This window comes from Aotus nancymaae, unplaced genomic scaffold, assembly GCF_030222135.1.
Source record: "Aotus nancymaae isolate 86718 unplaced genomic scaffold, 86718_ANA_hifiasm-v0.15.2.pri h1tg000014l, whole genome shotgun sequence".
NCBI lineage: Eukaryota > Metazoa > Chordata > Mammalia > Primates > Aotidae > Aotus > Aotus nancymaae.
Genome location: NW_026988425.1, coordinates 119,516,155 through 119,537,651, shown reverse-complemented (window position 1 = coordinate 119,537,651; position 21,497 = coordinate 119,516,155). Strand labels below are relative to the sequence as shown.

The following is a 21,497-nucleotide window of genomic DNA, read 5'->3' as shown; positions in this document are numbered from 1 at the left end:
TCCTTTTGAAGAAAGAACTGAACCATGTAATTGAAATAGGCCAGCTTTGATTCACTTTATTTGGGTTTAATTTAAAGTACAATGCCACAATAAACAAAATAAGAATTATAATGAAACTATCTTGTACTCATAAAATATCCAAATATGTATTACTAAGAAATTTGGTACTAAAAGCCAAACATGTTGTATTGACTATATATTATTTTTTCATATATTTTTCTTTTATCAGTAAATTTTCCTATAGGCACCTTATTTTAAAATGAATAATTATAGGAAAATATACCAAGTGGTATAATTGGAGATCTACAATATGACCTGCCTTCTACCAAGGCCAAAAAAAGAACCCAGGAAGAGGGCTGTCAGTAGAATATGTGCTTACCCTCTCCAATCCAGAGAACTTGGAAGACAAAAGAATGTTCCTTATTTTGAGCATGAATATGTAGTTTGAATAGTGTAAGTTTCTTAGGGACTTCTTTTTTTTGAAAATAATTAATCTGAAAGCACTTATTTTTATGACTCATCAAGTATTACAGGTTTTCTTTATTATTGTTCTCATGATTTAGTAGCTTCTAATACTAAGTCCTAGAGCACGTATGTACATCTCTCTTCCTCCCTCCCTCCCTTCCTATCTCTCTCCCTCCCTCCCTCTCTCCTTCCTTCCTTGCTTCCTCCCTCCCTCCCTCCCTCCTTCCTTTCTCTCTCTCTTTCTCTTTTTCTCTTTCTCCCTCCCTCCCTCCCTCCTTCCTTCCTTCCTTCTGTTTCTGTTTCTTTCTCCTTCTTAGAGTTTCACTCTTGTAACCCAGGCAGGAGTACAATGGTGTGATCTCTGCTCACTGCAACCTCCACCTCCTGGGTTCAACTGATTCTCCTGCCTCAGCCTCCCAAATAGCTGGGATTACAGGTGCACACCACCATGCCTGGCTAATTTTTGTATTTTCAGTAGAGATGAGGTTTTGCCATGTTGGTCAGGCTGGTCGCAAACTCCTGACCTCAGATGATCCACCCACCTTGGCCTCTCAAACTGCTGGGATTATAGGAATGAGCCACCGCACTCAGCCGTACATCCTGTTTTCTACCTCAGTTTTTTTTTTTCTCCGAATGTCATTTTTTTGCCACATCTTACGTTTTTTACAGACCACATTTTGTTCATGGCCAACTCTTATAATTGGTCCTTGAAAAAATGCCCTGTATCTTGTGTTATTTTAGTCATTTTTTCCTCTCACCTCCATCCTCATTTACCTCCTTTCACAGGCATCCATTCCAACATGTTTAGTAAGGCCACTTATGTAGATTCATTTGTATTGTTTTATTTTTATGTATTTTGTATACACAGATGGCATTGCACTGTGGCTTTGTTTAGTTTCTTCCTTTTTCACAGCTATTTTAAAACTCTTCCCGTGTTTATATGTATGTGTGTGTGTGTGTGTGTGTGTGTGTATATATGTTTATAGGTACTTTAATACTTTTGACATTATAGAAAAGTCAGTTTTCATCAAAGTACCTTAGCAGTACATTCTAATTATAAGAAAATGCTTCTTTTTTTTTTTATCATGTTGTCATCTCATACATAAATTTGGTAAATCTTTCTATATGTTCAAGTCTTTAAAAAGTATTCTTTGAAAGAGTGTTATATTTTCTCTGGAAAGGGTTTGCTCACTTCTTTTAGAAAAATTCCTTGATTTTTAAAGACTGTATTGCTATTGCGTTTTATCTTATTTCATATTATATTTTCTTGGTAGTTATTGCTGATAAAGAGAAATGCTATTGATTTATGTTCATCTCTTATCTGTCTACCTTGGATTATTAAATCTACATGAATGATCTGTGTAAGTGGTCATATCACTTTTCAGTAGTGATCATTATACCTTTTCATTTTTGGTGTTTTTTTTTTTTTTTTTTTGCTTTATTTCTTTTTCTTGCATAATTGCTCTTTTTAAATTTTTTGAGACAGAGTTGCTTTCTTGTTGCCTGTGCTGGAGTGCAATGGCACAATCTCAGCTCATTGTAATCTCTGCCTCCCAGGTTCAAGTGATTCTCCTGCCTCAGCTTCCCGAGTAGCTGGGATTACAGTCATGTGCCACCACACCCAGCTAATTTTGTGTTTTTAGTAGAGATGGGGTTTCTCCCTGTTGGTCAGGCTGCTCTCAAACTTCTGTTCTCAGGTGATATGCCCGCCTTGACCTCCCAAAATGCTGGGATTACAGGAGACAGCCACCGCACCTGGCTGCTAAGTGCCTTCTCCAGGGCCCCCAGTGCTATGTTATATAGTTGTGGTAAAGTGCACATTATTTTTTTGTTCAAGATCGTGAAGTGAATGCATATAAAATTCCCCCATTCAGCATGATGTTTGCAGTAGGATTTTGGTAATTAGTGTTTATCTATCATCATAAATACTTACTTGGAGTGCTTTCTTTTTCATTCTCTACTAAGTATCTTTAAATTTTCATTGTTATTTCTTCTTTCTGCCAAAGATGAACATTTCTTAGTTTTCAGACATATGTTGTAGATTTCTAATGTTACCATTTTATGGTCAGAGACATAATCTCTATGAAGCTTATGGTACATTGTAGAATTTTGCTAATGTTCCATATGTTGTTAATATGCCTATGCACACAAACTTTTTTTTTAGTTCTACAACATGACTTTTCTTTTTTTTTTTTTTTTTTTTTTAAAGAGAAAGAGAGAGAGAATAGGAAGGAGGAAAAAGGAAGAGAAAGAGAGAGAGAGAATGGGGAGGAGGGAGAAGGAAAAGAAAGAGGGAGAGAGAATGGAAGTATTGCTTTCTTGCCCAGACTAGAATGCAATTTAGTAATGGGTATTGAAAACCTCTTTTATACTGATAATTATACTTAATGATGTAGTCAGGAAGGAATAAGGGAAGAAGATAACAAACAAACAGCCAACCAATATTTAATTTAAACCTATGAAATGCTATGTGATTACTGAGGAGTGATTTACTTCCAATTATATAGTCACCTTTGGAATAGGTGTGAGGTGGTAATGTATGTTTTGTGTATTTGAAGTGGAGAGTTCTATAAATGTTTATTAAGTTTACTTGTTCCGGGTCCGAGTTCAAGTTCTGAATATCCTTGTTAATTTTCTATCTCGTTGATCTATAGAATCGTTAGCTCTTCTTGTTGCATTGATCCTTTTGCCATATGTAATGTCATTCCTCGCCTCTTTTGATCTTTGTTGCTTTAAAGTCTACTTTATCAGAGGTGAGAATTGCATCTCCTGCTTTTTGTTTATTAGTTTATTTTTACTCTCTGTTTGATTGGTAAATCTTCCTCCTTCTCTCTGAGTCTTTGTGTATTGTTGCATGTAAGATGGGCCTGGATGCAGCATACAGATGGGTTTTGGCTTTTTATCCAAAACCCATCTGTATTTATCCAATGACTATCCAAGAAAAGTCATTTATCCATGACTTTTCTTTCAGTCTTCTTTAATTTTTTAGAAAAGGAAACATTACACTCTCCAGATACAGTGGTTGATTTATCTACTTCTCTCTGTAGTTTTATCAGTGTTGCTTTGTATATTTGGATATTATATTATTTAGAGCATTTTGTTCATGATTATTATAGTTTCTTGATCTAGTGTTTTGTCTACCAGTATATATTATACCTCTGTCCTTATGATAATTTTTACCTTAAATTTGATTTAGTCTGACATTAAGATGGTAACCCTGGCATTTTTTTGGTGGGGGGGGTGTCTTTTTTTATACATTTATTTTCAATTGACAAAAACTCACTCCTTGGTTAAACTTTGTTCAGGCACCTAATAATCTTCTTCTCAATTAGGTCTTGCCTTTGGCCTGCTGAGCCCAGTTCTAGCAAAGAATCCTACTAAGATGGTTTAGAGAGAACCCTTTCACCCTTGATATATTGTCAAGTTATTAATCCCCCCACCTTGATATTTAAGTACTTGCCCCACCTTTAGCAAGAATCTTGTTAAGCCAGTTTAGCAAAAAGCTCCCTGCTCTTGATAGCCAACCAAGTTCCTCTCAGTAATTTTCCACCAACTGGCCCCCTTGTCTGCTCCTCGGTTGTAAATCCCAAGTTACCTCTGCTGCTTTTGGAGTTGAACTCAGCTCTATATCGAAGTTTCTCTCCCCTACTGCAGTAGCACAGATACAATTTATCTTGCCATTTGAAACAAACGTCTGGTGCAAAATTTTTCTCCTGCATAACCTCTCCATGTGCTTTGGTTTTAAATACGTCCCTTAAAGGAAACATTTTGCCGGATGTCTTTCAAAATACAATCTGAGAATATCATGTTTGACTTTTTATATTAACTGTAGTTATTATTACATTAATATTTATTACTCTATCTCATTTTCTTTTAAAAAATTTTTGCACATCTTTTGTAAAGATTTTCTCTCTCTTCCTATTTTCCACTGGATACACTAAACTTTATTTTATAGGTTTTGAAGTTTGGGGTTTTTGTTCCTGGAAGTTACTCTTAGATTATTAAAACTACACACATCTTTCCAGATCTTCCACCAAACAAAGCGACTATATCAGCGTGTTCTTACCTCCTGCTGCTCTGTCCCTCCCCTGCCCACCATCATATTAGTGTTGATCTTTAGTTCTAGGATTTTATACATTTTAAAAAGTCATGTTTATTTAGAAAATTAACCTTGTTAACATATTTACTTACTTTTCCTTCCATGCCTAGTAGGAAGAAATTTATTTTCTCTTTTTGAAGCACTATTTCTCCTAAAAATTATTTTTAAAGTGTGTCTTTGTGTAATAAACCCAGGCCTTGAATGGCTAAAAGAATTTTCACTTTACTCTAGAATTAGATTATAAATTTGGCTGACATGCAAATTCTACACTTTCTTGAATTCAGTCCCTCTCTAGGATTTCTGTTCCTTTCTCTAATTCTTTATCCATAGAACTTCTTGAGTCTAGAGTTTCTATTGTGAGGTCTGAGGTCAGTCTTGGCAGTGACTTTGGCCTCTTTAAACTTCAAGTTCATGATCTGTAAAATGAGATAATATCAATATGTGTTTCACAACGGATGTGATGAGAAATTAATGAAGTAGTGCATGAGAAAATGTGATATTCTTGATGTGTTTATGAACAAGAGAACAGTCACCGAGTTGCCCCAATATGGCTTTAAAATAGTTGACATAATTCTTCCCTTTAAAAAAGGGTGGAGAAGAAAAAGAGAAGGCAGGTGACATTTTCTTTTATTTCACAAGGTAAAGGGAATTCGCTCCAATTTTTCCCATTTTAAAAAGTCACAGAGTTTTTTCTCACAGTGGACAGATGAATGACGTTCAGTTGTTTCTTTTCATGATGTAGACCTTAGGGACTGACATGTGACTCATGAAACTATGCTGTGTAATTTTTCCAGGCACCTGCTGTGCAGGCTGCTGAGGCTGGCCTGGATGGAGGCAGCACACTGGCTTGGGCGTTCAAAACAGCCATTTTCAGGCTGTGGCTGCTCTCATACCATGAATGGTTTTCCCAGTGTTTCCTGTCTGAAGCGAAAAACAGAAACAGATCTATCTACTCATTTGTTTTCTGTCTGTTAATCCACAGTGGTCCCTTTTACTCATCAGGCATTTGTGTCTTGGGCATCTATCTTTGTTTGCTCAATATCATGCCCTGTTCAGCTCTTGGCAGTGAATGAGTCAGGGGTTCAGGAGAGGTGAGCCTGAGATGGCAGCAAGATGGAAAGGAGCGTCTGCAAGTGTTTTAGGAGGAGAAGGAGGCGAGGAAATTAGAATGTGGCAAACATCTTTCTCCTCCTAAAACACTTGCAGAGGCTCCTTCCTCCACTGCGAGAAAAACTGTGGTTTTTTAAAAAGGGAAAAAAATGGAATGAATTCCCTTTACCTTGTGAAATAAAAGAAAATGTCACCTGCATTCTCCTTTTCTTCTCTATCCTTTTTTAAAGGGAAGAATTATGTCAACCATTTTAAAGCCATATTAGGGGCCACTCGGTGACTGTTCTCTTATTCATAAACACATCAAGAATATCACATTTTCTCATATACTACTTCATTAATTGGTGTGGATTTTGCTACACCTGCCTGTTGCTCAGGCACATGGTAGTACCTCAACAAACAGTTGTCGAAGAATGTACCTGTTGGCCAATGTTGGGCTGTGTGGTGAGCCTCTTATTTCCAGTGAAGCAGTGTTAACTTTGCTTTGCCCTGACACTGCCCAAGTTGGATATTAAAACAAAAACAAAAACAAAAACAAAATCAAAGTCAGAGCCAGGGAACCCCCTTTGGATGATCCAGACGGTCTGTGCTTCCTTCTCTTTCTCGGAGCAGAACAGATGGTGACTTCACTTGCCAGACCTAATCAAGAGGCACATCTCAGAGTGGGCCCACACCATGCATTTTTAAAATTTGAAGGCCTTTGAAGACATCCAAATATGTGAGAGAAGCACAAGGACATTTTGCCATTCCGAAAGCAGCTTTCATCTTCTCAAATTTGCCTCACATTCTCATTCTAGAAAGCACTCGGCTTTCATATCTATCCATTTACATTAACGTAAGGACTAATTTTCAAGTAAAGTGCTTATATAGTAAGCACAAAAGAGATCACTGAAGTAGATTTAAATGATAAAGATATGTTTATTTTCTCAGGGACAGCAGTCTAGAAAAAGATTATATGTATTTTTTCCTACATATTCCGTCATGTTGGGTATGCCAAATCTAAGTTGTAACCATAAAGAGTCACAGAGTTTTTTCCTCTTTTTATAGGGTCAGTGTGGAAATTGCAAAATGTTTCTGTTTGCTAGGTAATTTCCAGGGTGTAGATGAATCAGAGAGCTTTTTTTTTTTTTTTTTAATAGGAACCTGGCCAGGGCACTGGGCTGCTGGTGTCCATGGCCAGGGAGGAGGGAATTGAATTTATGTAGCATCAGCTGGGCTCTGTCAAGGGCAGCTCTGGTTAGTGTCCTAGGGGACCTACAGAGAAGAAGACAGTATTTCAGCTGAGCAGAAAGAGTAGGGGTAGGGCAGGCAGAGAAGCAGGGAGCTCTGGCTCAGTGACTTGAGGGGTGATGAGCCAAGCAATGGGCGTAGCATGAGAACATGTAGCTTCTCCCTCGGCTCTGCCCTGTAAAGGTGTGATCTTGGGCCAAGCTGCTCGTGTCTCTGGACCTCATGAGCTTTATTTCCTTTTGGATGTTAGAATTATGCCTTTGGGTATAATAGGTTGCTTCCAGTTTGGAGCAATGATGAACGAAGCTACTGTGAACATTCTTGTACATGTCTTTTGGTGGCCAAATGCACTCTTTTCTCTTGGGTAAATACCCAGGAGTGGATTTGCAGAGTCATAAATATACATATGGTTAGATGACCTCATCCTCTCTCTGCAACTTTCTGGAAAATTGTAGAAATGGATTTCTGATAAATCCAGATGAAGTGCCTTGGGGCTCTGGAGAATGCATTAGATAAGGATTCATTCATTCAGGAAATCTACCAGGGCTGCAGGCATGAAGGAGAGAAAGTTGCTACTCTGGGAAAACTCACTGACTTCAAGGGAGGTTGCATCTTTGGGTTTAGGTCCTAATGCTGTTACTCCTTGTAGTGGGCTGTACTACTTGGTGTCCCTCTCTGGGGGAGGATCATGGAGGATTCTTCTTCCCAAGCTGAGTTCAAGTGTGACATTGTGGCTAGGATTGACCAATGACATGTATGTGAAATGGCCTGTGTCTAAGTGGCTCTGTCTAAGAATCAGCGCATAATTTGCCACCTCCTCATTTCCTAGGCCATGATGACTGGCAACATTCAGGATCAGAATGAAGACAGAGGCATGGTGCAGGGCCTGGGAGGCCCACAATGGATATATAGTCTGAGGGATAAATAAACTCTTACTTTTTTTAAGTCACAGATATTGGGGCTCCTTGTTACCTAAGCATGACCTAGCCTGCCCTGACTGATTCAGCAACTACTGGCCGTGGATCTCTGAGCATGTCATTATAAACTCTTTTTTTTTGAGATAGGGTACCCCTTTGTTTCCCAGGCTGGAGTGCAGTGGTGTGATCTTGGCTCACTGCAGCCTTGATATCCCAGGCTCAAGTGATTCTCCCATTTCAGCCTCCCAATTATGTGGGACTACAGGCATGCACCACCATGCCCGGCTAATTTTTTGTAATTTTTGTAGAGGCAAGGTATCACTCTGTTGCCCAGGCTGGTCTCAAACTCCTAGCCCCAAGTGATCAGCCCACCTCGGCCTCCCAAACTGCTGGGATTACAGTTGTGAGCCACTGTGCCTAGTGGCTACATAAATTATTTGACCCTTAGCTACATAATTTATAAAATGGAGAGATAGGCATTTTACCTGGGTTGATGCAACCTCCTGGGGTTATTGTGAGGAAAAAGCAACACATTGAGAAATTGCTTTGAAAATGAAGCTTGGTTTCTATTATGGCAGCATGGTGTAACCTAATTAATAAATGGCTAAAGGTTCAGGCTCTGGGATTAAGCAGCTGTGCCATTTATTAAGTGTGTGACTTTGGGTATATTACCTAACTCTTCTAAGTTCCCTCAGTGCCAAAATGTAAATAGTGGTAGTATCCACCTTACAAGATGGTGAGCCAGTTAGACATGCAAAAGTACAGTGAACATAGCACAGAGCCTGGCACTGAGCAAGTCCTACATGAAGCTTGCCTGGCATAATTACCATCATTGTGTTGTTATTGCTATTAATGTAAATTTTCTATCCAAAGCATCAGGATCAGAGAACCTAGGGAAAGGCTGGGATTCTGCAGTTTCATTTTACTTACAACTAGAACAGAATATGTCTATTTCTTTAAAAAAAATCTGCAGGCTGGAAAAATGTCCATACAAGGTAAAGTGTTTAAGTGCTTTAGGCTTTGTGTTTACAATAATTTATTAAAGATCTGCTGCTAAAAGAGTCTTCTTTCAAAAATAAATCAATAACTCATACAGGCCAAGATGCTGAAATTCTCTTCTTGCTGGAAATTAGTCATGGAAGAAAAACAAATTTGACGTGTTTGTGGAACATTTATTTGCTCACTATGATTAGGGCAAGGCATGGGGATAAAATAATGCATGAAAACCACAAGGTACTCAGAGTCAAGGGGGCGAGAGGGGCTCATGTCCATGTAATTAAAATAAAATGTTGCTAAGTGCTACTGTATTGCACAGTTGCATAGAAAAGGTGACAGGAACATGATATATTATGAGTGATGTATTATGTCTGTGTGGGTCTTGGCCAAGACCTTGGGGAGGAAGTGACATCTGAATTCACTTTTATAGGCTCATTGGACACCCCTTGGATATGCAGGGCCCAGCATTATGAAGGAAGGCACAGATAGGAAGGCCGGAAGTAGGATCTGGATGGATGTGACATGGAAAGAGTGGCCGAGCTGGTTGGAAGGGCCTCAATGCCATGTTAGGAGATCTGACTTTGATTCTTCAGGCAAGATTACAGGCAGGTACATTCAGCACATATGTCCTGGATAAACACCAAAGACGGAGGGAAGAAAATCAGGAAAGTTAGGAATTATCCTCTATTTATATGTCAAGCAAATTTTTTTCTTGCTGAACAGGATGTGTCTACCATAGTTTTTTTGGGGATGAAATTGTACTGAAATGAGTGATAGTCCTTTGAGCCTGTTAATGAGTGAAAGTGTCACTGTGGGATAAGCTTGCAGGGGAGGACTGGGATTCTAGCCAAGCAGGAAGAGCAGGCAGGTGATAATAATGGTGGCTGCTGTTTACATGGTGCCAGCAACATGCTGGGCTGTGTGACAGACACTTCACACACAGCATTGCTGCAGAGGACATTTATACCCACTTCCAGGGCCACGGGGATTTTGCTCCTCTGTCGCTCAGCCTGTTGGACATGGCAGCCTTCAGCCCATAGATGCTGATCTTCAATGTCAGAAAGACCTGTCTGCCCTGTTTCAGATGTGAGGCTGGCCTGATCAAATTACTGTACTTCTCAGAGAATCAATACCCATTAACAAAAAGAAATGCTGTGATCATTGTTTTTCTTTTCTTTTTTTTTTTTTTTGAGATGGAGTTTTGCTCTTGTTGCTCCAGCTGGAGTGCAGCGGCGCTATCTCGGCACACCGAAACCTCCACCTCCCAGGTTCAAGTGATTCTCCTGCCTCTGCCTCCCGAGTAGCTGGCATTACAGGTGTTTGCCACCATGCCTGGCTAATTCTTGTAGAGACAGGATTTCTCCATGTTGGTCAGGCTGGTCTTGAACTCCCGACCTCAGGTGATCTGCCTGCCTTGGCCTCCCAAAGTGCTGAGATTACAGGCCTGAGCCACCATGTCCGGCCATCATTGTTTTTAATAGCAACATAATAATAATAATTTTAAAAAGAGGCAGATCCAAGATGGCCAAATGGGAACAGCTCTGGAGTGCAGTTCCCAGTGAGAACAATGCAGAGGAGCAGGGGCATCTCTGAAAAAAGGCAGCAGCATATCAGGAGCTTATAAATAAAGCCCCACCTTCCCAGGACAGAGCACCTGGGAAAAAAAGTGGTTATGAGTTCCACTGCAGCAGATTTAAACGTACCTGCCCAGCAACTCTGAACAGAACAATGGAGCTCACAGCTCAGCACTTGAGCTTCTATAAGGGACAGACAGTCTCCTCAAGCAGCTCCCTGACCCCTGTATATCCAAAGAGACACCTCATAAAGGAGAGCTCAGGCTGACATCTGGTGGGTATCCTTCTGGGACGAAGATAACAGAAGAATTAACTAGCAGCAAGCCTTACTGTTTCTGCAGTCACTGCAGGTGATCCCCAGGCAAGCAGATTCTGGAGTGGACCTCCAGCAGTCCTACAGCAGAGGGGCCTGACTGTTAGAAGGAAAACTAAAAGCCCAAAAGAAATAACTTCATCTTCAACAAAAAGGACATCCACTCAGAGACCCATCCAAAAGTCACCAACTGCAAAGACCACAGGTGGATAAATCCACAAAGATGGGAAGAAACCAGTGCAAGAAGGATGAAAACACCCAAAACCTGAATGCCTCTCCTTCGCCAAAGGATCACAACTCCTCACCAGCAAAGGAACAAAGCTGGATGGAGAATGAGTCAGATGAACTGACAGAAACAGGCTTCAGAAGGTGGGTAATAACAAACTTCTCTGAGCTAAAAGAACATGTTCTAACCCAATGCAAAGAAACTAAGAACCTCGAAAAAAGGTTTGATGAAATGCTAACAAGAATAAACAGCTTAGAGAAGAATATAAATGACCTGATGGAGCTGAAAAACATAACACAAGAACTTCACAAAGCATACACAAGTTTCAATAGCTGAATCGACCAAGCAGAAGAAAGGATATCAGAGGTTGAAGATCAACTCAATGAAATAAAACAAGGTGGCAAGATTAGAGAAAAAAAGTGAACAGAAATGAACAAAGCCTCCAAGAAATATGGGATTATGTGAAAAGACCTAACCTACGTTTGACAAGTGTACCTGAATGTGACGGAGAGAATGAATCCAAGCTGGAAAATGCTCTTCAGGATGTTATCCAGGAGAACTTCCCCAACCTAGCAAGGCAGGCCAATATTCAAGTCCAGGAAATACAGAGAACACCACAAAGATATTCTGCAAGAAGAGCAACCCCAAGGCACATAATCGTCAGATTCACCAGGGTTGAAATGAAGGAAAAAATGCTAAGGGAAGCCAGAGAGAAAGGTCAAAGGGTTACCCACAAAGGGAAGCCCATCAGGCTCACAGGGGATCTCTCAGCAGAAAGCCTACAAGCCAGAAGAGAGTGGGGGCCAATATTCAACATCCTTAAAGAAAAGGACTTTCAATCTAGAATTTCATATCCAGCCAAACTAAGCTTCTTAAGCAAAGGAGAAATAAAATCCTTTACAAACAAGCAATTGCTGAGAGATTTCGTTACCACCAGGCCTGCCTTACAAGAGCTCCTGAAAGAAGCACTAAACATAGAAAGGAACAACCAGTACCAGCCACTCCCAAAATGTACCAAATGGTAAAAAGCATCAACACAATGAAGAAACTGCATCAACTAATGGGCAAAACAACCAGCTAGCATCATAATGGCAGAATCAAATTCACACATAACAATATTAACCTTAAATGTAAATGGGCTAAATGCCCCAATCAAAAGACGCAGACTGGCAAATTGGATAAAATGTCAAAACCCATAGATGTGCTGTATTCAGGAAACCCATCTCACATGCAAGGACACACATAGGCTCAAAATAAAGGGACGGAGGAAGATTTACCAAGCAAATGGAGAGAGAGAGAGAGAAAAAAAAAAAGCAGGAGTTGCAATCCTAATCTCTGATAAAATAGACTTTAAACCAACAAAGATAAAAAGAGACAAAGAAGGGCATTGCATAATGGTAAAAGGATCAATGCAACAAGAAGAGCTAACAATCCTAAATATATACGCATCCAATACAGGAGCACCCAGATACATAAAGCAAGTTCTTAACAACCTACAAAGAGACTTAGACTCCCACACAGTAATAGTAGGAGACTTTAACACTCCACTGTCAATATTAGACAAATCAACGAGACAGAAAATTAACGAGGATATCCAGGACTTGAACGCAGATCTGGACCAAGCAAACCTAATAGACATATACAGAATTCTCCACCCCAAATCCACAGAATATACATTCTTCTCAGCACCATGTCACACCTACTCTAAAATTCTCAGCAAATGCAAAAGAACTGAAATCATAACAAACAGTCTCTCAGACCACAGTGCAATCAAATTAGAACTCAGGATTAAGAAACTAACTCAGAACTGCACAACTTCAGGGAACTGAACAACTGGCTCTTGAATGTTGACTGGATAAACAGTGAAATGAAGGCAGATATAAAGATGTTCTTTGAAACCAATGAGAACGAGGACACAATGTACCAGAATCTCTAGGACACATTTAAAGCAGTGTCTAGAGGAAAATTTATAGCAATAAATGCCCATATGAGAAGCAAGGAAAGATCTAAAATCGACACCCTATCATTAAAATAGAAAGGGCTAGAGGGGCAAGATTAAAAAAAAAAACTCAAAACCTAGCAGAAGACAAGCAATAACTAAGATCTAAGATCAGAGCAGAACTGAAGGAGATAGAGACACAAAAAACCCTTCAAAAAATCAATAAATCCAGAAGCTGGTTTTTTGAAAAGATCAACAAAATAGACAGGCCACTAGCCAGATTAATAAAAAAGAAAAGAGAGAAAAGTCAAATAGATGCAATAAAAAACGATAAAGGGGATATCGCCACTGATTCCACAGAAATACAAACCACCATCAGAGATTACTACAAACAACTCTATGCACATAAACTAGGAAACCTGGAAGAAATGGATAAATTCCTGGACACTCACACCCTCCCAAGCCTAAACCAGGAAGAAGTCGAAACCCTGAATAGACCAATAACAAGGGCTGAAGATCAGGCAGCAATTAATAGCCTAACAACTGAAAAAGCCCAGGTCCAGATGGGTTCACAGCTGAATTCTACCAGACATACAAAGAGGAGCTGGTACTACTCCTTCTTAAACTAGTCCAAACAATCCAAGAAAAAGGGAATCCTTCCCAAATCATTTTATGAGACCAACATCATCCTGATACCAAAACCCAGCAGAGACTCAACAAAAAAAGAAAACTTCAGGTCAATATCCATGATGAACATAGATGCAAAAATCTTCAATAAAATACTGGCAAACTGATTGCAACAGCACATCAAAAAGCTTATCCATCATGACCAAGTAGGCTTCATCCTGGGGATGCAAGGTTGGTTCAGTATATACAAGTTTATAAATGTAATCCACCACATAAACAGAACCAAAGAAAAAAACCACATGATCATCTCAATAGATGCAGAGAGGGCCTTCAACAAAATTCAACAGCCCTTTATGCTAAAAACTCTCAATAAACTAGGTATCAAATGAACGTATCTCAAAATAATAAAAGCTATTTATGAGAAACCCACAGCCAATAACCTACTGAATGGGCAAAAACTAGAAGCATTCCCTTTGAAACCTGGCACTAGACAAGGATGATCTCTCTCAACACTCCTATTCAATATAGTATTGGAAGTTCTAGCCAGAGCAATCGGCAAGAAAAAGAAAGCGTATTCAATTAGGAAAGGAGGAAGTCAAATTGTCTCTATTTGTAGATGACATGATTGTATATTTAGAAGACCCCATCGTCTCAGCCCGAAATCTCCTTAAACTGATAAGCAACTTCAGCAAAGTCTCAGTATACAAAATCAATGTGCAGAAATCCCAAGCATTCCTGTATACCAGTAACAGACTAAAAGAGAGCCAAATCAAGAGTGAGCTCCTATTCACAATTGCTACAAAGAGAATAAAATACCTAGAATACAACTAACAAAGGATGTAAAGGACCTCTTCAAGGAGAACCACAAACCACTGCTCAAGGAAATAAGAAAGGACACAAACAGATGGAAAAACATTCCATGCTCATGGTTAGGAAGAATCAATATTGTGAAAATGGCCATACTGCCCAAAGTGATTTGTAGATTCAGCGCTATCCCTATCAAGCTACCTATGACCCTCTTCACAGATCTGGAAAAAAACCACCTTAAACTTTGTATGGAACCAAAAAAGAGCCCACTTAGCCAAGACAATTCTAAGCAAAAAGAACAAAGCTGGAGGCATCACGCTACCTGACTTCATTATACTACAAGGCTACAGTAATCAAAATAGCATGGTACTGGTACCAAAACAGAGATATAGACCAATGGAACAGAACAGAGGCCTCAGAGGCAACACCACACATCTGCAACTGTCTGATCTTTGACAAACCTGACAAAAACAAGCAATGGGGAAAGGATTTCCTGTTTAATAAATGGTGTTGGGAAAACTGGCTAGCCATGTGCAGAAAGCAGAAACTGGACCCCTTTCTGACACCTTACACTAAAATTAACTCCAGATGGATTAAAGACTTAAACATAAGACCTAACACCATAAAAACCTTAGAAGAAAACCTAGGCAAAACCATTCAGAACATAGGCACAGGCAAGGACTTCATGGCTAAAACACCAAAAGCATTGGCAACAAAAGCCAAAATAGACAGATGGGGTCTAATTAAACTCCAGAGCTTCTGTACAGCAAGAGAAACAATGAAAACAATCATTAGAGTGAACTGGCAACCAACAGAATGGGAAAAAGTTTTGTAATATACCCATCTGACAAAGGGCTAATATCCAGAATCTACAAAGAACTAAAACAGATTTACAAGAAAAAGACAACCCCATTCAGAAGTTGGCGATGGATATGAACAGATACTTTCCGAAAGAAGACATATATGAGGCCAAAAAACATAGGAAAAAATGCTCATCATCACTGGTCATTAGAGAAATGCAAATCAAAACCACATTGAGATACCATTTCACACCAGTTAGAATGGTGATCATCAAAAAATCTGGAGACAACAGATGCTGGAGATATGGAGAAATAGAAATACTTTTACACTGTTGATGGGAGTGTGAGTTAGTACAACCATTGTGGAAGACACTGTGGCGATTCCTCAAGGACCTAGAAATAGAAATTCCATTTGACCCAGCAATCCCATTACTGTGTATATACCCAAAGGATTATAAATCATCTATTATAAAGACACATATGTGCACACGTATGTTCATTGCAGCACTGTTTACAATAGCAAAGACCTGGAACCAACCCATATGCCCATCGATGATAGACTGGACACGGAAAATGTGGCACAAATACGCCGTGGAATACTTTGCAGCCATAAAAAACGATGAGTTCGTGTCCTTTGCAGGGACATAGATGAATCTGGAAACCATCATTCTCAGCAAACTGACACAAGAACAGAAAATCAAACACCGCATGTTCTCACTCATAGGTGAGTGTTGAACAATGAGAACACATGGACACAGGGAGGGGAGCATCACACACTGGGGTCTGTTGAGGGGAATAGAGGAGGGACAGCGAGGGGGCAGGGAGTTTGGGGAGGGATAACATGGGGAGAAATGCCAGATATAGGTGACAAAGTGATGGAGGCAGCAAACCACATTGCCATGTATGTACCTATGCAACAATCCTGCATGTTCTACACATGTTCCCCAGAACCTAAAGTGCAATAAAATGTGTGTGTGTGTGTGTGTATATATATATACACACATAAATATAAAAATAATAAAAAACTAAATCACTGTAAAGACAAGAATGAATAAATAAGGAGAGTTATACAAGGGAATATTATATAGCAGTTGAGATAAATTAGTTACAACTACATGTATGTTACAGCAAAATCTCTAAAATATAATGTTGGGCTAAAAAGCAAGGATACTTGCTATATAAAATTAAAAAAAAATATGTGGCCGGGAGTAGGGGCTCATGCCTGTAATCCCAGAACTTTGGGAGGCCGGGCGGGTGGCTGACCTGAGGTCAGGAGTTTGAGACCAGTCTGGCCAACATGGGGAAACCCTGTCGCTACAAAAAATATAAGAATTAGCCAAGTATTGTGGCAGACCCCTGTAATCCCAGCTACTCAGGAGGCTGAGGCAGGAGAATCTCTTGAACCTGGGAGGTGGAGGTTAGAGTGAGCCAAGATGGCGCCACTGAACTCCAGCCTGGGCAACAGAATGAGATTGGGTCTCAAAAAAAAAAAAAAAATACACCAAACCTATTTGATGAACACATTAATATGTAGGAAAATATAAAAACTGGTGAATCTCTGGTGAGGAGAAGAAAGAAGCCAGATGAAAAAGGTCTGCACAGGGGGCTTCAGTTTTTATCTGAGTGCTTCCTTTGTTTTGAGAGCAAAAAGCCAGTGAAGCCAATGTTAAGACTGGATAAAGCTGGGCAGTGAGCTCACAGTGGTTTATTACGTCAGTCATTTTCTCCTCAAATTTCTGCATTTGAAATGTTTCACAATATACTAAGATTTTAAAAGAAAATGCTTCCATCAAGGCACCAAGGGCTATTAAAGCCGTCACCTTCGGCACTGACCGGATTTTCTCATTGCTTTTTCTTCTCAATGACAGCTTTTGGTTTCCAACCAAGAAGCACGTGTGTGAGTGTGTAGGCGTGTGTTTGGAGGTTTCCTGGAGGGAAGTGAGCACATTTGTTAAAATGGAATATTAGATTTGTACCAGAAACCTAAAAGCACATTTTATTTAAATGAGATGCAGAATATGTTACCTTAATGAGTAGAAGGGTTTCTGCTGTGGATAACTGGGCCCAGGCCACAAAAGATGAGAAGGGGAATGGGAGGGGTGAGCCTGGACGATATGGGGAAAGCCGTAATCCAGCCGTGGTGCTCTTGCCCGGGGAGAATGGCTGGAGACCTTGATGGTAATTGAGAAAGCTGTGTGGTGAACTTGGCGTCAACCCAGAATCCTGTTGCTCTGTGCACGCAGCTGATCTGGGGGGACAGGGCCGTAAACAACAGCAACTCTGGGTTTCTAGGAGATGCCTCTTTAGGACTGGCAGAATCTCCTCTGTGCGGTTTTGCATGCATATTTAAAGTTCGAAACAGCATATTCAGTGTTATAAACTAGTATACAATTTTATTTTGAATATGAATACTTAAAACTTAAAAAGTCTACTTATTTAGTTTTTTAAAGATGGGGTCTTCTTATGTTGTCCAGGCTGTACTGGAATTCGTGGGACTCATGGACTCAAGCAATCCTCCTGCCACAGCCTCCCGAGTAGCTGGGATGATAGGTGTGTGCCACTATGCCAGCTGTATAAACACTTAAAAAAATTATGTAAACTGTAGAGAGTATACATGGGCAATGCTTTGATCCCATATACATTGAAGCCTCTCCTATTGCATTCAAGCCATTTCTATTGCTATTGTTCTGATATTTGATAATATACCAAAGGCAAGAGGTCCTCAGTAGGTCTTAGGGGAATAATTTTTGGAAAATACTGTTTGACTTTTAACTGCACCTGTCACTCCCTGGGGGAAGGATGAAAATTAGGGACTGACTGGCAGTGAGGTTTGTCTAAGGGGGCAGGAGCCGGGGTAAACAGGCAGAGTAACAATCCTCCGGGGAGTATGCTCTGGGGACCAGTATGCTCCGGGGACCAGAATCTTGGTGGTGAGGATGGGGGCACAGGTGGCGAACAACACGTGGTCTTCTTTCTCCCTGAGAGCCACCTGCCTGGAGTGGGAAAGAGTGGGTTTTGGGTTTGTTTGTTAAATGCTGTTTTTCTAAACCACAGTGCCTCAGGTCAGATATTAGGCCCTCTGGCGTCTTGGGGCAGGGCAAATGCTTTGAGAATCCCAGCTGTGGGCAGTGGTGCTCCTCTGTGTTTGTTCCCAAGCCTGCCACTGTTGAAACAGAATCACAGGTAGTAGGAGCTGAGAGGGACCATCAGGGAACTGAGGTTTCAGTGCCCAGGTGGGGTGCGGTAGCCAGGAAATGGAACAGAGGCTTAATGGAAATTTCTGGATGCACACAGGTTGAGGACTGGGTGGGTTTTTCTGGGCTGAAGGCTGTTAATCTCAGGCCTGTGTGATGAGGAGGCAGCGAGCATACAGCTGTCGGGGCAGCGTGGCACCCTGGCACCCTGGCTAGTTCAGTGCACTACCCACAGCCTGGGGAGTGTGTGAGGCTGGGTGTGCAGGCTGAGGGTCTTCAGATGGATGAACTTGCAGAGAGGCAAGCTCTGACAGCTCAGGGCCTGGCTTTCTTCTGAACTATCTGTTACCATGGATTAATACTTTCCATATTTATGTAGTTAAGGTGCATTAAATGGTCCAGGAAGTGCTTTGATCCCACACACATTCAAGCCTCTCCTATTGCATTCGAGCCTCTTCTATTCCTATTGTTCTGATATTTGATAATTTACCAAAAGGTAAGGTTTTCACTGAGGGAATCCGATGCTTTACTTTCTGAGTTTGGTCTTTGTGGACCATTTCACTGAGATCAAGCAGGTTTGCTCTGCCAGAATAAGGCTTTTGACCTTTGAAATGTTATTTCTCCAGCAGAATTGCTAGGAACAGTGAGGTACAGAGAGTTTAGGGATATTGATTGGGCCGTATGAGCTTCAAACATGTTCAGATATAATTAGAAGAGAGACAAATGGCATATTCCTGTTGTTACTTATTGAATGCATTTACCTGGCATTTCCATCAGAGAGGAAACTCTAGGGGTGTCTGCTGGGGCCACTGAGTGGTAGCCATCAAAAGTCCCAATATGTCAATGTGGGTCTTACATGGTCATGGTCAGTGGTGGCAGCCCTGGCCCAACTCAGTGAAGATGGGTGCGTGAGAAGCTCAGATGGTACTACTAGGGTTTATGCATTCTGAATAAATAAACTGAGAGCCAGCTTGGCACAGTGGCTCATAGCTATAATTCCAGTACTTTGGGAGGCCAAGACAAGAGGTCGTCTTGAGTCCAGGAGTTTGAGACAAGACGGGGCAGCATAGTGAGACTTTATGTCTACAAAAACTCCAAAAAAATGAGCTGGGCATGGTGGTGCATGCCTGTAGTCCGAACTACTCAGGAGCCTGAGTGGGAGGAAGGCTTGTGTCCGAGAGTTCAACACTGCAGCGAGCTGTCATTGTGCCTCTGCACGCCGTCCTGGGTGATGGAGTGAGAACCTGTCTCTGAAAAAAAGAAAAAGAAAAACAACAAAACTAAAAGCTATTTTCCATCTCTTTGGACACATCCTGGATTCCACAGCATCTGAAATAAGGATTAACACACGTGTCATAAGAACCATTTTATGTTTGCCTTTTGCTGCATTATTGGCTCATTTTCAGTAAACTGGATGCACTGTTCCCTTTATCTTGAGTGTTCCCCCACCCTCTCCACTTCCTCGGCCACCTGACTCTCCTCTTCATCTTTCAGATTGAGGTTTCTCCACTGAGAACCTCATTGGAATTTAAAAATACTAATATGGTGCTGATTGCATGGGAGCCACTGTTCTAGGCACTTTTACATGAATTTACTCATTTAAGCTTCATAATGACCTGATAAGGTCAGTACAGACATTTTCCCTATGTCATAGATAAGAGTAATGAAGTCCAGAGAGGTACAGTATCTTTCCCAAGGCCACACAGTTAATAGCATCAGAGCTGAGACTCAACTCCGGGTAGCCTGGCTGTATCTCTTTTCATGAACAGTGGGCGGTGCCGTCTCTCCCTGAACGCTGTTGCCTGTAATAGCTAACTCACATGATTCCTTAGCTCCTGATCCCACCCCATCTTCAGCCAAAGCTGCTCCTTTTCCTCTCAGTTCATGGCAAATCCATCCTTCCAACTGCTCAGGCCCCAGATCTGGGAGTCATCCTTGACTTTCCTTTTGTTGCTGTTACACCTTTCATTGGATCCCTCTGCAAATCCAGGTAGCTCTACCTGTGGCATAGATCTGACAGTTCCCACCTTTCCCATCATGAACAATCTTGGTCTAAGCCACTGCCATGTATGGCCTGGATTATGACAAGAGACTCCTGTTTGGCCTCCCTGCCTCCTTCCTTGTCCCTATCCTCCCACTCCCAGCCCCACCAAACCTATTCTCAACACAGCAGCCAGGCGATCCTTTTAAAATTCACCAGGGCGTGTCACCTCTTTTCAGTATCCTCCACTGTTTCTGACTTTGTGCTTGTCGCCTTTACTCAACATCCTGTATCTTCAAATATCTCCATGGCTCGCTCCCTGCTTCTTTCTCTTCTTTACTCAAACATCACCTATCATGAGATCTTTCCTCACTTCCCCACATGAAATAGCCCCATTCCTGCCCGTGTCACCTCTGGTCTCCCCTAACCTGCTTTGTTTTCCTTCCTAGCACTCATATGAGATACGCATTTACGTGTTTATTTGCATACTTCTTGCCCTCTCTCCACTAGAAGGTTAGCTCTATGAGGTCAGGGACTTTGTGTTTTTTGTGCACTACTGCATCTGCAGTGGTAAGAATAGTGCTTAGCACATAGTAGATGCTCAGTAAATATTTGAAGAATGAATGAAAAACATTAACGAATGAGTTGAATACTCACTCTGTATTGGTCATTTTTATGTTTATTTACCAACAGCATGTCTTTTCATTTTCATGAGATCTCCCAAGGCCGCCTGGATATCTTTGGAAAAATGACTGATTTCTGTTTAACCTCAGTTTCTTTATCTCTGAAATGAAAATAATAGTGCTTACCTCTAAGAGTAAGTACCTACAAAAAGCTGAGAACAGTGGCTGGCACATAGAACCTGCCCAACCTTGGTTCCCTGGGAAGCAGAGGGAGATGAGCATATGGGATTAGTGCTCTGGGGATCAACACCTGTGTGTGGGGGTGGGGTGGTGATGAAAGAAACAGGATGGGCCAGAGGAAGAAGTGGGGCTGCAGTCTCCTCACTCTAGGGAGTGCTGAAGCTGGAAAGGTTGTAGAGTTGGGTTGAGCTGGGCCAAAGGGTCTGACCTTTTTATCCACCCAACAATTAGTCATTGGCTTCAGGCTGCCCTGGGAAGAGGCATGACCTTGGGCAAGGCCTTCTGTTCACTCTCAGGCAACCCCTAGGAAGGGCTGACTACCTCCCATGCTCCCAGCAGCTGGGGAGTAAGGGCTC

The 21,497-nt window shown here is 41.1% G+C and overlaps 1 protein-coding gene across 5 annotated transcripts in view; it reads left to right on the top strand.

Moving 5' to 3' along the window:
* Positions 1-21,497, top strand: part of SV2B (synaptic vesicle glycoprotein 2B) — a 199,786-nt gene that overhangs the window by 80,277 nt on the left and 98,012 nt on the right. The window lies entirely within an intron of this gene.